The following is a 16,495-nucleotide window of genomic DNA, read 5'->3' as shown; positions in this document are numbered from 1 at the left end:
TCTTTGTAGTTGAAAACAGCAATTTGTATTCTGAGAAATAAAACAATTTATTGTAGTTATTAATTTCTCAATGACAGGGTTTCATTATAAGGAATTGCTACTCGTTTGAAATTTGTCAACGTTCAGAATATTCATGACATAAAGTTGTCGTACTTTTCAAACATTTTACTGTGTACAAAGTTTCAAATAATTGTTCGATCCTTAAATATAACTGTCTTGTGTGGAGAAATATCGTTGCCTTGATGGCATCTAAATTTTTCGGTGGTTTCCTTTTTCTGGTGTTAAAACATGTCTGGACAATGGATGGACATCTCAATACGTTCTCTAACAGACCGTTAAAAGAAATCTGGACATATCCGTAGTGATTAAAATAACAATTCAATTGGTCACATTTGACCGGAGTCGAACTATTAATTCAGTTTTGATACTTTAACGTGCAGTGGCCAATATTTCATTCATTTTCAGGACGATCGAAGACGAAAAATATAACCGAATCCACCAAGATGATTGGTTTAAATCTAAATAAATGACAGACCGCAGAAAAACTGTGCGTTGATATGACCTGTACATATATATATAATCTTAATATTATAGTTTAATATAAATTATAAAATATACAACTTAAAAATAGTTAAAACGGGTTAATTTGAGCTGTATAGTCTTTGCTTGATTTAATTGTAAATTATTTTTTCTTCTGTTGTAAAACATGTTTTCGGGAAAAAGTAGCAAATGACTGATGGGTGCAGATTTGTACTGAAAAAAGATATGGTATTATTTTTTTAAAATCTGAAATATTCTTACCACAGTAATTGATAAGCGCAGGTGTTCAGATCACAATTAACGTTCATCCTGTTAAAATGTGTTATTCTTTGCTTGAATTAATTGTAAATCATTTTTTTTCTGTTATGAAACATTGTTTTCGGGAAATAGTAGCAAATAATGGGTGCAGATTTGAACGGAAAATAGATATGGTATTATTTAAAAAAAATCTAAAATATTCTTACCACAGTAATAATAAGCGCATGTGTTTAGATCACAATTAACGTTCATCCTGTTTATTGTGTAGACCCAGTTGAAACGTTGAGCAATGAATTATAGATGACATCATGAGTTTTATGGTTGTTTATGAACGGAAAGATCAGACTGATGGTCACCATGTCAGCTTGGCTCAAACCTTACGCATGTTCTTTTAGTGGACATTTTATTCTCCCCCCCAAAATAGTTGTTTAAACACCTTAAATCTAATAAGATAATAGTATTGCCACCTGCAACACATTTCAACCCAAATGTTTCACAGAACGCCTTATATAAAACAAATACATAAAAGAAAAGGATGACGACAATCAGTTTAAAATGTTTCAATATAAATAATTCTACAAACAATATATTAATGACGCTCGGTTTTGTTTATTATATTACTTTTGTCATAAAAGATGTCTTAAACATTTTTTATATAAAAATATAACATATGATCTTAAATGATGAATTAATTAGTAACAACCATACCTTAAAAAATAAAATGTACAAGTAGTTGAGTTGTACACCCTTTACTGTACTATATGTGTGAAATATTAAGGTAGGATTGATTAAAAATTGTTTTTGGCGCGTTTTCAAAAAATCAAGAACTTTACAATTTTAGTTAGGCCAAACATCACTTCAATGTTCGCTCATTTCATTTTCATCATATATCTATAATTATATCAATACAATACTAACATTACACACAAAAACATGAAAATCTACTACGGGAGGTAATAAATGTCGGGTAGGATCGATTTAAATTGTTTTTGGCTGACGTTCGAGTGATTTATAGTAAGAAACGATTCTTGCATGTAGGAGTGACCCTAACCAAACAACAAGACAACAAATACACCGAAAACGAGGCAAAAATGGGGGAAAAAAGTAAATTAACCTTGACGTCATAAATCGACGTCATTGGTGTTACCTTGGAAAATTTATATTCAGGTACATGGACGATAGTCCAAGCCTTATATTCACCTCTCGTAATTTTTGCAGCAATAAATAAAATATTTCATAAAAATTATTTCCTTTGTTTTTATCAAATGACATGGCGAAACATTTATAGCCATATAATGAAATAATTAAACTCTGGTTTGATTGGATTCAGATTGTGTGTATTAGCCTTTAATGACAACTTATGGTACTTATAATTTTAGTAAATCTCAATAGTGACAGAAGTTTTGAAGTATCCTGGTGAATTGAATTAACATTACTCTAGGTTCCGATGGATGAAAGTCCGGACATATCCGGATTATGGATTGAAATCCCAATAAGTTGATTCGGACCGACGAAAGAAGTGGTATAATGACTATTTCGTCGTTTTCTCTATCTCTGACCATGAACGAAAGTCCGGAAATATACGGATTACCTATGTATATCTCAATAAGTTTCTTCAGACCAGCGAAAGTAGTCCGGAGTAGTACAATAACAATTTTGCTAGATTTCCTTTCACTTCCAATAAATATTCAGATATGACCGGATCATGGGTGGAAATTTCAATTGATTTCTTCAGATCGATGAAAGAAGTCTGGAAATAATCAGAGTGGTAAACTACTAACACAATTTCGTTTGTTCCCCTTTGAATGAGGACGAAAGTCCAGACGTATACGTATTATAGGTGTAAATCTCAATAATTCCCTCCGACCGGATAAAGGAGTCCGGAAATATCCGGAGTGGTATAAAAGCAATTTTGCAGGTTTTTATTTGACCAAGATTAATGCCAAGACAAATACGAGTTTAAGAAAGAAATCTCAATAAGTGTACTTAGACTGCCTAAATATTCGGTCCTGAATATCGGAAGTGATATGATAATCATTTCGCAATATTCCCTATGACCTCCGTGGAATATCCGGACATAACTGCATTATGGGTGGTAATCTCAAGTTCCCTCAGACTGGTAAAAAAAGAGTGTAATTATACGGAGTGGTTATAGTAATAACTTTGTTGGTTTACCTTTTACCGGGTTTGAAAGTCCGGATATTTCCGGATTTTTTGTGAAAATCTCATTAAATTCCCTCAGACCGGTGGTACAAGTCCGGAAATATCCGGAGCGAAAAATTACAAAATTTGTTAATTTCCATTGGACCGGAGATAAAGGTCTGGACCAATCCAGATTATGCTTTATTGCCACTAAGTTCTTTTGCATACACTGGATAATTTTCATAAGTCTACATTTTCAATAAGGTCATAAAAAACAAATATGCCCCCCCCCCCAAAAAAAAAAAGAAGAGACCAAATACACCGAAAACAAGAAGAAAATAAAAATAAAATATATTAAGGTACATGGACGCTAGTCTAAGCCTTATAATCACCTCTCGTAATTTTTGCCGCAATAAATAAAATATTTTATCAAAAATAATTTCCTTTGTTTTTACCAAATGACATGGCGAAACATTTATAGCCATATAATAAAATAATTAAACTCTGGTTTGATTGGATTTAAATTTGGTGTATTAGCCTTTAATGGCAACTTATGGTAGTAGTAAATCTCAATAGTGACAGAAGCTTTGAAGTATCCTGGTGAATTGAATTAACATTACTCTAAGTTCCGATGGATGAAAGTCCGGACATATCCGGATTATGGATTGAAATCCAAATAAGTTGATTCGGACCGACGAAAGAAGTGGTATAATGACTATTTCGTCGTTTTCTCTATCTTTGACCATGAACGAAAGTCCGGAAATATACGGATTACCTATGTATATCTCAATAAGTTCCTTCAGACTAGCGAAAGTAGTCCGGAGTAGTACAATAACAATTTTGCTAGATTTCCTTTCACTTCCAATAAATATTCAGATATGACCGGATCATGGGTGGACATTTCAATTGATTTCTTCAGATCGATGAAAGAAGTCTGGAAATAATCAGAGTGGTAAACTACTAACACAATGTCGTTTGTTCCCCTTTGATTGAGGACGAAAGTCCAGACGTATACGTATTATTGGTGGAAATCTCAATAATTCCCTCCGACCGGATAAAGAAGTCCGGAAATATCCGGAGTGGTATAAAAGCAATTTTGCAGGTTTTTATTTGACCAAGATTAATGCCAAGACAAATACGAGTTTAAGAAAGAAATCTCAATAAGCGTACTTAGACTGCCTAAACATTCGGTCCTGAATATCGGAAGTGATATGATAATCATTTCGCAATATTCCCTATGACCTCCGTTGAATATCCGGACATAACTGCATTATGGGTGGTAATCTCAAGTTCTCTCAGACTGGTAAAAAAAGAGTGTAATTATACGGAGTGGTTATAGTAATAACTTTGTTGGTTTACCTTTTACCGGGTTTGAAAGTCCGGATATTTCCGGATTTTTGTTGAAAATCTCATTAAATTCCCTCAGACCGGTGGTACAAGTCCGGAAATATCCGGAGCGAAAAATTACAATTTTTTTTAATTTACATTGGACCGGAGATAAAAGTCTGGACCAATCCAGATTATGCTTTATTGCCACTAAGTTCTTTTGCATACACTGGATAATTTTCATAAGTCTACATTTTCAATAAGGTCATAACAAACAAATATGCCCCCCCCCCCAAAAAAAAAAGAAGAGACCAAATACACCGAAAACAAGAAGAAAATAAAAATTAAATATATTAAGGTACATTGACGCTAGTCTAAGCCTTATAATCAACTCTCGTAATTTTTGCCGCAATAAATAAAATATTTTAACAAAAATAATTTCCTTTGTTTTTACCAAATGACATGGCGAATAATTTATAGCCATATAATAAAATAATTAAAATCTGGTTTTATTGGATTTAAATTTGGTGTATTAGCCTTTAATGACAACTTATAGTAGTAGTAAATCTCATAAGTGACAAAAGTTTTGAAATATCCTGATGAATTGAATTAACATTACTCTAGGTTCACATGGATGAAAGTCCGTACATATCCGAATTATGGATTCGAAACACGAAAAACCATCATAAAAGCCTAGAAAATCAACATAAAGGCAAATATCAATTATTTTCAATTCAATTCAATTCAATTCAATTCAATTCAATATTTTATTGGAAAGAGCACAATAGAGGCGTGATCCAAATTATAGTGAAAATCTTCCCCCAGCACCGCCCAGACATGCCATTGAGGTATATTATAGCTCAAACTAATGCTTAGGGTGTCTACTACATGCCTGAATCTTTATTTATACTGAAATATATGAACGTCAGCCAAGAAAATATTTAATCGACCCCTAACCCCAATTTGGATAGCTAGACGCCAATATTGACCATACCTAACCCGGATCTTTTGACCCTAGAGACCGAATTGAGCATGTCATTGGTCTATACAAGGTGTCATTTTTACCGTAAAGGCATCGGCTAACATTAACATGTGTTTTCCAACATAAATAGGTGCCTTATTAAGCGAGAAACACGAAAAACCATCATAAAAGCCAAGAAAACCAAGACAAAGGCAAATATATTATAGTGAAAATCTTCCCCCAGCACCGCCCAGACATGCCATTGAGATATATTATAGCTCAAACTAATGCTTAGGGTGTCTACTACATGCCTAAATCTTTATTTATACTGAAATATGTGAACGTAAGCCAAAAATGTATTTAATCGACCCCTACTCCCAATTTGGATAGCCAGACGCCAATATTGACCATACCTACCCCGGATCTTTTCACCCTAGAGACCAAACTGAGCATGTCATTGGTCTATACAAGGTGTCATTTTTACCGTAAAGTCCTTGTCTTACTTTAACTTGTGTTTTCCAACTTAAATAGGTGCCTCATTAAGCGGAAAACACGAAAAACCATCATAAAAGCCTAAAAAATCAACATAAAGGCAAATATCAATTATAGTGAAAATTATCCCCCAGCACCGCCCAGACATGCCGTTGAGGTATATTATAGCTCAAACTAATGCTTAGGGTGTCTACTACATGCCTGAATCTTTATTTATACTGAAATATGTGAACGTAAGCCAAGAAAATATTTAATCGACCCCTACCCCCAATTTGGATAGTCAGACGCCTATATTGACCATACCTACCCCGGATCTTTTCACCCTAGAGACAAAGCTGAGCATGTCATTGGTCGATACAAGGTGTCATTTTTACCGTAAAGTCCTTGTCTAACTTTAACATGTGTTTTCCAACATAAATAGGTGCCTCATTATGCGTAAAACACGAAAAACCATCAAAAAAGCCAAGAAAACCAACATAAAGGGAAATCTCAATTATAGTGAAAATCTTCCCTCAGCACCGCCCAGACATGCCATTGAGGTATATTATATTTCAAACTAATGCTAAGGGTTTCTACTATATGCCTGAATTTTTATTTATACTAAAATATGTGAACGTAAGCCAAGAAAATATTTAATCGACCCCTACCCCCAATTTGGATCGCCAGACGCCAATATTGACCATACCTACCCCGGATCTTTTCACCCTAGAGACAAAACTGAGCATGTCATTGGTCTAAACAAGGTGTCATTTTTACCGTAAAGGCCTTGTCTAACTTGAACGTGTGTTTTCCAACATAAATAGGTGCCTTATTAAGCGGAAAACACGAAAAAACATAATAAAAACCAAGAAAACCAACATGAAGGCAAATATCAATTATAGTGAAAATCTTCCCCCAGCACCGTTCAGACATGCCATTGAGGTATATTATAGCTCAAACTAATGCATAGGGTGTCTACTACATGCCTGAATCTTTATTTATACTGAAATATGTGAACGTAAGCCAAGAAAATATTTTATCGACCCCTACCCCCTATTTGGATCGCCAGACGCCAATATTGACCATACCTACCCCGGATCTTTTCACCCTAGAGACAAAACTGAGCATTTCATTGGTCCATACAAGTTGTCAGTTTTACCGTAAAGGCCTTGGCTAACTTTAAAATGTATTTAACAAATTAAATAGGTGCATCATAAAGCGGAAAACACGAAAAACCATCATAAAAACCAAGAAAACCAACATAAAGGCAAATATCAATTATAGTAAAAATCATCCCCCAGCACCGCCCAGACATGCCATTAAGGTATTTTATAGCTCAAACTAATGCATAGGGTGTCTACTACATGCCTGAATCTTTATTTATACTGAAATATGTGAACGTAAGCCAAGAAAATATTTTATCGACCCTTACCCCCTATTTGGATCGCCAGACGCCAATATTGACTATACCTACCCCGGATCTTTTCACCCCAGAGACAAAACAGAGCATTTCATTGGTCCATACAAGGTGTCATTTTTACCGTAAAGGCCTTGGCGAACTTTAAAATGTATTTTCCTACATAAATAGGTGCATCATTAAGCGGAAAACACGAAAAACCATCATAAAAACCAAGAAAACCAACATAAAGGCAAATGTCAATTATAGTGAAAATCTTCCCCCAGCACCGCCCAGACATGCAATTGAGGTATATCATAGCTCAAACTAATGCTTAGGTAGTCTTATACATGCCTGAATCTTTACTTATACTGAAATATGTGAACGTAAGCCAAGAAAATATTTAATCGACCCCTACCCCCTATTTGGATCGCCAGACGCCAATATTGACCATACCTACTCCGGATCCTTTCACCGTAGAGACAAAACTGAGCATGCCATTGGTCCATACAAGGTGTCATTTTTACCGTAAAGGCCTTGGCTAACTTTAACATGTGTTTTCCAACATAAATAGGTGCCTCATTAAGCGAAAAACACGAAAAACCATCATAAAAACCAAGAAAACAAACATAAGGGCAAATGTCAATTATAGTGAAAATCTTCCCCCAGCACCGCCCAGACATGCCATTGAGGTATTTTATAGCTCAGAGTAATGCTTAGGGTGTCTTCTACATGCCTGAATCTTTATTTATACTGAAATATGTGAACGTAAGCCAAGAAAATATTTAATCGACCCCTACCCCCAATTTGGATCGCCAGACGCCAATATTGACCATACCTACCTCGGATCTTTTCACCCTGGAGACATAACTGGGCATGTCATTGGTCCATACGAGCTGTCATTTTTACCGTTAATGCCTTGGTTAACTTTAACGAGTGTTTTCCAACATAAATATGTGCCTTATTTATCGGAAAACACGAAAAACCATCATAAAAACCAAGAAAACCAACATAAAGGCAAATATCAATTATAGTAAAAATCATCCCCAGCACCGCCCAGACATGCCATTAAGGTATTTTATAGCTCAATCTAATGCTTAGGGTGTCTACTACATGCCTGAATCTTTATTTATACTGAAATATGTGAACGTAAGACAAGAAAATATTTTATCGACCCCTACCCCCTATTTGGATCGCCAGACGCCAATATTGACCATACCTACCCCGGATCTTTTCACCCTAGAGACAAAACTGAGCATTTCATTGGTCCATACAAGGTGTCATTTTTACCGTAAAGGCCTTGGCTAACTTTAACATGTGTTTTCCAACATAAATAGGTGCCTCATTAAGCGAAAAACACGAAAAACCATCATAAAAACCAAGAAAACAAACATAAAGGCAAATGTCAATTATAGTGAAAATCTTCCCCCAGCACCGCCCAGACATGCCATTGAGGTATTTTATAGCTCAGAGTAATGCTTAGGGTGTCTTCTACATGCCTGAATCTTTATTTATACTGAAATATGTGAACGTAAGCCAAGAAAATATGTAATCGACCCCTACCCCCAATTTGGATCGCCAGACGCCAATATTGACCATACATACCCTTGATCTTTTCAACCTAGAGACAAAACTGAGCACGCCATTGGTCCATACAAGGTGTCATTTTTACCGTAAAGGCCTTGGCTAACTTTAACATGTGTTTTCCTACATAAATAGGTGCCTCATTAGCACTGGGGTAAAGCTGATGACCGTAACTGCATTCACGGTCATCCCAAGATGTCGGACGAAAAATTAGGTCAGTATTTGTATTGTCTGTTAAGGTGTTTCTACATCATTTTCTTTACAAAGCATACATTGGTACGATGTAAATTTATAAAAGATTCACACGGAAGTCGCAAATCTCTACCGAGGAACGTGTGTAGAACGGGAAATTGGATTTGAAAAATTCGCTAAGATGACCGTAAATCATCTTTAAAATATTTTCTTGATGACCGTAACATATAATAAGGATGACCGTAATTGGTAAAATGATGACCGTAATTTCGAAAGGATGACCGTAACTTTCATAGTATAACCGTTATTTCTAAGAAATATCCGTATTTGTATTACCTTTTTTGTATCAAATAAATAATCGTATTGGTGTAAGCCGTATTTATAAGATATTATCATAAAGGTAGACAAAAATAAGACGTGCTTCAAATACATGGTTCGTCATATGTAGCTTCCAACTACAAGCCAAAAGATTTTTTATTTCTGAGATTCCTATTAATTTTATATAATTAATACAGCTTTTTAAAAAAGGCAATGGATGTACAGCCATTTATGTCATATCGTTTCAACTACCATTGCAGATGTTGGATTTTTTTAATTTCAGATACGTACATGTGTTATCATTTTTCCACTTGCAAGTTCACCTCATCTAATGTAGACAGCATTTTAATACACACTATAGACAATCATATTGGTCCACAAACATTTAGTTTTAGGAAGGTGTGCTCCAGCAAAATAGATCCTAAAATAGTCTTGTATAAATAGAGAATTTCAAAGGGGAGCCTTGTAAATGGCATAAACGGAAAACAGAATTGTTTTTTTTTATATATATCAAGACAAATCAAGATTTTATTTTGCTCCTCTGGAACCATAGACATGGGCTCAATTACCGGATATTCATAATGTTAAAGGTTCATCTGAGGGAATTGAAAAAATATGGCCGTTTTTACACACACATATCTTTTAAGAGAACAAACAAACTGATGCATCTAGGAAAGTATTAAGGATTATGTACCCTTGTGTTGCTTCAATGCTAAACGTATGGAAATTTTATATAAGAATCCACAGCCTTTATCCTTGTTCTATCATATTTGGCAATTTGATGACCGATAGATATAGGATTATTGCATGCAGTGCTAGCATTGATTTCTTTAACACAAGTTTATTAATGTAGTTATTGGTTAGAACAGATAAAAATATGGACAAAATCAAGTACACCTTTTAGGGTGCGCTCCACTTTAGTTACTCTGCACGAGGTATTTTGGAATTTACAGGTTGGTTAGAACTTTTTGTAAAATATAAACACTAGCACATCATAGAAAAGCAAGTGAGTAATCTATGTTCCAAATTTTATAACAAAAATCTCTTTATTAAAGGCTGTGGATTTTCTATAAAAATCTTGGTTTATTTGCCACAAAGTACTCTTTATCTACTAAATGCAATGCAACAGAAAATAATAATGCTTTACATCAAGTTTCCCCCTAGTATATGTTTAAAATGGACTGTATCTATTATTCTTTATATCTGTAGTTTTGATACAATTGATGTTTACAAAAAAATTCGTACAAAAATGGCTACAGAAGGGTACATAAACCTTAAAGCATGACAGGACCTTTAGATATGTAAAAGTTATGTAAAGTCTTTGTTTGAGAAAAAAAAACTTATCTGGTTTTTGAATTGCATTCTTTTTTAAATATGCAGAAGATAGCAAAATAAACAGACATAGATCAGAACAGAACAGAACAGAACATATTTTATTTCAAATTAAGGGCCCACAAGGGGCATACAGAGCATAGATATAGGAAGATGTGGTGTGAGTGCCAATGAGACAACTCTCCATCCAAATAACAATTTAAAAATTAAACCATTATAGGTTAAAGTACGGCCTTCAACACGGAGCCTTGGCTCACACCGAACAACAAGCTATAAAGGGCCCCAAAATTACTAGTGTAAAACCATTCAAACGGGAAAACCAACGGTCTAATCTATATAAACAAAACGAGAAACGAGAAACACGTATATATTACATAAACAAACGACAACTACTGTACATCAGATTCCTGACTTAGGACAGGTGCAAACATTTGCAGCGGGATTAAACGTTTTAATGGGCCCAAACCTTCTCCCTTTTTCTGAAACAATAGCATACATGAATAAGAAAACAGAATATTGATTTGCATAGATACATAGATACAAACATTTTTTACATACAGTAACAATACAATTACTAACTCATATTCACTTTAATAAATTTACCAACAGCATTAAGGACCTGATTGTCTTCATAGTTTAAAAAATAAATAAATGTATGCTGAGTTATCAAGTATAGAAAAAAGTGGATTTCTTTGGCAAACAAAGTCAAAGGGAGCATCTCTATTTGATTTAAAATTTTGACAGTTAGTCAACACGGCCAAAGGAGCATTTTTTTGCAAATTCTTTCATTTCGTGGAATATTTGAAGCTTATGAGCAGAAATACGTAATTTGCATATAGATCTTCTAAAATCAAAGTCCTTAATTAAAGAAAGATAATTTTCATAACCAAAATTCTGCTTTAATTTCACATAATTAAACAGTTTTCCATCAGAAGCTTTATTTTGGCAAGCATACCAATTGCTAATATATTTAGTGTGAATTAATTTGCTAGATATGTTCAAAAATTTATATTGTCCGAAATGTTTTACTTCTTGTTAAATTTCAAAAACTTCTAATACATGTACTTTTTTAGCAAATGAGAACCAAGAAGTTATGTTAGAATTGACTTTACAATATCATAATGTAAGGGGAAACGCCCCAGTTCTGATAATACAGCAAAATTTACACTCCTTTTGTGTACACCAAGTATAAATTTAAAAAGATGGAGATTCTCACACTTAAGATTTTTAAAAATATTTTCAAGATTAAATAAGAAAGACTGTAATTTATTACAAGATACATTATAACCTCCCCATACCTCTGAATTATATAACATAATTGGTTTAAGGGTATGATCAAAAATATGAAAACAAGATTTTATTCCAGGAGACAAATTGATAAAATCCTTTCTAAGTGTATAGTAGGCCTTAAGATCCTTATTATAAAGATCAGTTTTAGCTAGATGAAAACTTCCAGATGCAGTAAAGTGAACACCTAAATATTTGTAATGAGCGACACAGTCAATCAAGTTATCCTGCAGTCGAAAATTCACCTTCCAGCCTTTATAAAAATTATGACTTTAGTCTTTTTAATATTCACTTTCAGGCACCAGTCAGCACAATATTTTTCTAGCTGATCAAGTCTACTTTGAAGCCCTATGGCTGGTGTTGACTTAATCACAATATCATCCGCATACATCAAACAATTTAATTTCTCTGAGTGCAGGGAAACTGCATCCAGACAGGAGTCAAGCTAAGATGGGAAGTCATTTATAAATATTTTAAATAATGAAGGACTCAAGTTGTCTCCTTGTCTTACACCTAATTTAATGCTAAAAGGGTCAGTGAGAGAAGCTCCAACACATGCTTGCGCGGATATGACTATTGTAACAGTGGCGGATCCAGGAATTTCCATTAGTGGGGGCCCACTGACTAACATAAGAGGGGGCCCGCTTCAGTCACGCTTCAGTGATTCCCTATATAAGCAACTATTTTCTTTTCCAAAAAGGGGGGGGGGGGCGAGGCCCCCTGCCCCCTCCTAAATCCGCCTAATAACTCTGTGTTATACATATCTGATATACTATTATAAAATACAGTACCACTTTCATATTAATAAGCTTCAGTTTAAGACCTATATGAATTACACTGTCGAATGATTTGCGAAAGTCTACAAAACAAGTATATAATCTACCCTCTTTACTGTGACAGTATTTGTCTATCAGTGTTTGTAAAATAAATATATGATCTGAAGTTCATACGAGTTTCATTTGATACGGCTCACTCAGTTACACAGTTAAAATCACCTGTTGTTTGCAGGTGTCTATTGTCTATAGTGTCCATTTAAATCAAAACTACTCACAACATCGATTGCTATCATTTTCATATAAACTCAAAATACGCCAAATAGTTAAGAAGAACTAACCGAGCCCCTATTGCGACAAACTCAACAAAAAACAATGCATACTAATATGGATATTTTCTTTCAATTGACGGTCATTCTTTAAATTTAGTCATTCTTTATAAATTACGGTCATCCTTTATAAATTACGGTCATCCTTAACAATTTACGGTCATCTTTTAACCAATTACGGTCAGCCTTGTTATGAATCGCTAATCCTGTTACGGTCATCTCGATTACGATTTACGGTCATCCTAGCGAATTTTTCAAATCCAAATTCCCGTTTTATACACGTTCCTCGGTAGAGATTTGTGACTTCCGTGTGAATCTTTTATAAATTTACATCGTATCAAAGTATGCTTTGTAAAGAAAATGATGTAGAAACACCTTAACAGACAATAAAAAAACTGACCTAATTTTTCAGCTGACATCTTGGGATGACCGTGAATGCAGTTACGGTCATCAGCTTTACCCCAGTGATTAGGCGAAAAACATGAAAAACCATCATAAAAACCAAGAAAACCAACATAAAGCCAAATGTCAATTTTAGTGAAAATCTTCCCCCAGCACCGCCCAGACATGCCATTGAGGTATATTATAGCTCAAACTAATGCTTAGGGTGTCTACTACATGCCTGAATCTTTATTTATACTGAAATATGTGAACGTAAGCCAAGAAAATATGTAATCGACCCCTACCCCCAATTTGGATCGCCAGACGCTAATATTGACCATACTTACCCTGGATCTTTTCACCCTAGAGACAAAACTGAGCATGCCATTGGTCCATACAATGTGTTATTTTTACCGTAAAGGCCTTGGCTAACTTTAACATGTGTTTTCCAACATAAATAGGTGTCTCATTAAGCGAAAAACCATCATAAAAACCAAGAAAACCAACATAAAGGCAAAATATCAATTATAGTGAAAATCTTCCCCCAGCACCGCCCAGACACGCCATTGAAGTATTTTATAGCTCAAACTAATGCTTAGGGTGTCTACTACATGCCTGAATCTTTATTTATACTGAAATATGTTAACGTAAGCCAAGAAAATATTTAATCGACCCCTACCTCCTATTTGGATTGCCAGACGCCAATATTGACCATACCTACCCCGGATCTTTTCACCCTAGAGACAAAACTGAGCATGTCATTGGTCCATACAAGGTGTCATTTTTACCGTAAAGGCCTTGGCTAACTTTAAAATGTATTTTACAAATTAAATAGGTGCATCATTAGGCGAAAAACACGAAAAACCAACATAAAGGCAAATATCAATTTTAGTAAAAATCTTCCCCCAGCACCGCCCAGACATGCCATTTAGGTATATCATAGCTCAAACTAATGCTTAGGGTGTCTACTACATGCCTGAATCTTTATTTATACTGAAATATGTGAACGTAAGCCAAGAAAATATTAAATCGACCCCTACCCCCAATTTGGATCGCCAGACGCCAATATTGACCATACATACCCTGGATCTTTTCAACCTAGAGACAAAACTGAGCACGCCATTGGTCCATACAAGGTGTCATTTTTACCGTAAAGGCCTTGGCTAACTTTAACATGTGTTTTCCTACATAAATAGGTGCCTCATTAAGCGAAAAACACGAAAAACCATCATAAAAACCAAGAAAACAAACATAAAGGCAAATATCAATTATAATAGTGAAAATCTTCCCCCAGCACCGCCCAGACATGCCATTGAGGTATTTTATAGCTCAGACTAATGCTTAGGGTGTCTTCTACATGCCTGAATCTTTATTTATACTGAAATATGTGAACGTAAGCCAAGAAAATATTTAATCGACCCCTACCCCCAATTTGGATCGCCAGACGCCAATATTGACCATACCTACCTCGGATCTTTTCACCCTGGAGACATAACTGGGCATGTCATTGGTCCATACGAGCTGTCATTTTTACCGTTAATGCCTTGGTTAACTTTAACGAGTGTTTTCCAACATAAATAGGTGCCTTATTAACCGGAAAACACGAAAAATCATCATAAAAACCAAGAAAACCAACATAAAGGCAAATATCAATTATGGTAAAAATCATCCCCCAGCACCGCCCAGACATGCCATTAAGGTATTTTATAGCTCAGACTAATGCTTAGGGTGTCTTCTACATGCCTGAATCTTTATTTATACTGAAATATGTGAACGTAAGCCAAGAAAATATTTAATCGACCCCTACCCCCAATTTGGATCGCCAGACGCCAATATTGACCATACATACCCTGGATCTTTTCAACCTAGAGACAAAACTGAGCACGCCATTGGTCCATACAAGGTGTCATTTTTACCGTAAAGGCCTTGGCTAACTTTAACATGTGTTTTCCAACATAAATAGGTGCCTCATTAAGCGAAAAACACGAAAAACCATCATAAAAACCAAGAAAACAAACATGAAGGCAAATGTCAATTATAGTGAAAATCTTCCCCCAGCACCGCCCAGACATGCCATTGAGGTATTTTATAGCTCAGAGTAATGCTTAGGGTGTCTTCTACATGCCTGAATCTTTATTTATACTGAAATATGTGAACGTAAGCCAAGAAAATATTTAATCGACCCCTACCCCCAATTTGGATCGCCAGACGCCAATATTGACCATACCTACCTCGGATCTTTTCACCCTGGAGACATAACTGGGCATGTCATTGGTCCATACAAGCTGTCATTTTTACCGTTAATGCCTTGGTTAACTTTAACGAGTGTTTTCCAACATAAATATGTGCCTTATTTATCGGAAAACACGAAAAACCATCATAAAAACCAAGAAAACCAACATAAAGGCAAATATCAATTATAGTAAAAATCATCCCCAGCACCGCCCAGACATGCCATTAAGGTATTTTATAGCTCAATCTAATGCTTAGGGTGTCTACTACATGCCTGAATCTTTATTTATACTGAAATATGTGAACGTAAGACAAGAAAATATTTTATCGACCCCTACCCCCTATTTGGATCGCCAGACGCCAATATTGACCATACCTACCCCGGATCTTTTCACCCTAGAGACAAAACTGAGCATTTCATTGGTCCATACAAGGTGTCATTTTTACCGTAAAGGCCTTGGCTAACTTTAAAATGTATTTTACAAATTAAATAGGTGCATCATTAAGCGGAAAACACGAAAAACCATCATAAAAACCAAGAAAACCAACATAAAGGCAAATGTCAATTATAGTGAAAATCTTCCCCCAGCACCGCCCAGACACGCAATTGAGGTATATCATAGCTCAAACTAATGCTTAGGTAGTCTTATACATGCCTGAATCTTTATTTATACTGAAATATGTGAACGTAAGCCATGAAAATATTTAATCGACCCCTACCCCCTATTTGGATCGCCAGACGCCAATATTGACCATACCTACCCCGGATCTTTTCACCCTAGAGACAAAACTGAGCATGCCATTGGTCCATACAAGGTGTCATTTTCACCGTAAAGACCTTGGCTAACTTTAAAATGTATTTTACAAATTAAATAGGTGCATCATTAGGCGAAAAACACGAAAAACCATCATAAAAACCAAGAAAACCAACATAAAGGCAAATATCAATTTTAGTAAAAATTTTCCCCCAGCA

This window comes from Mytilus trossulus, chromosome 8 (genome assembly GCF_036588685.1).
Source record: "Mytilus trossulus isolate FHL-02 chromosome 8, PNRI_Mtr1.1.1.hap1, whole genome shotgun sequence".
NCBI lineage: Eukaryota > Metazoa > Mollusca > Bivalvia > Mytilida > Mytilidae > Mytilus > Mytilus trossulus.
Note: the sequence above shows the minus strand (reverse complement) of the source record.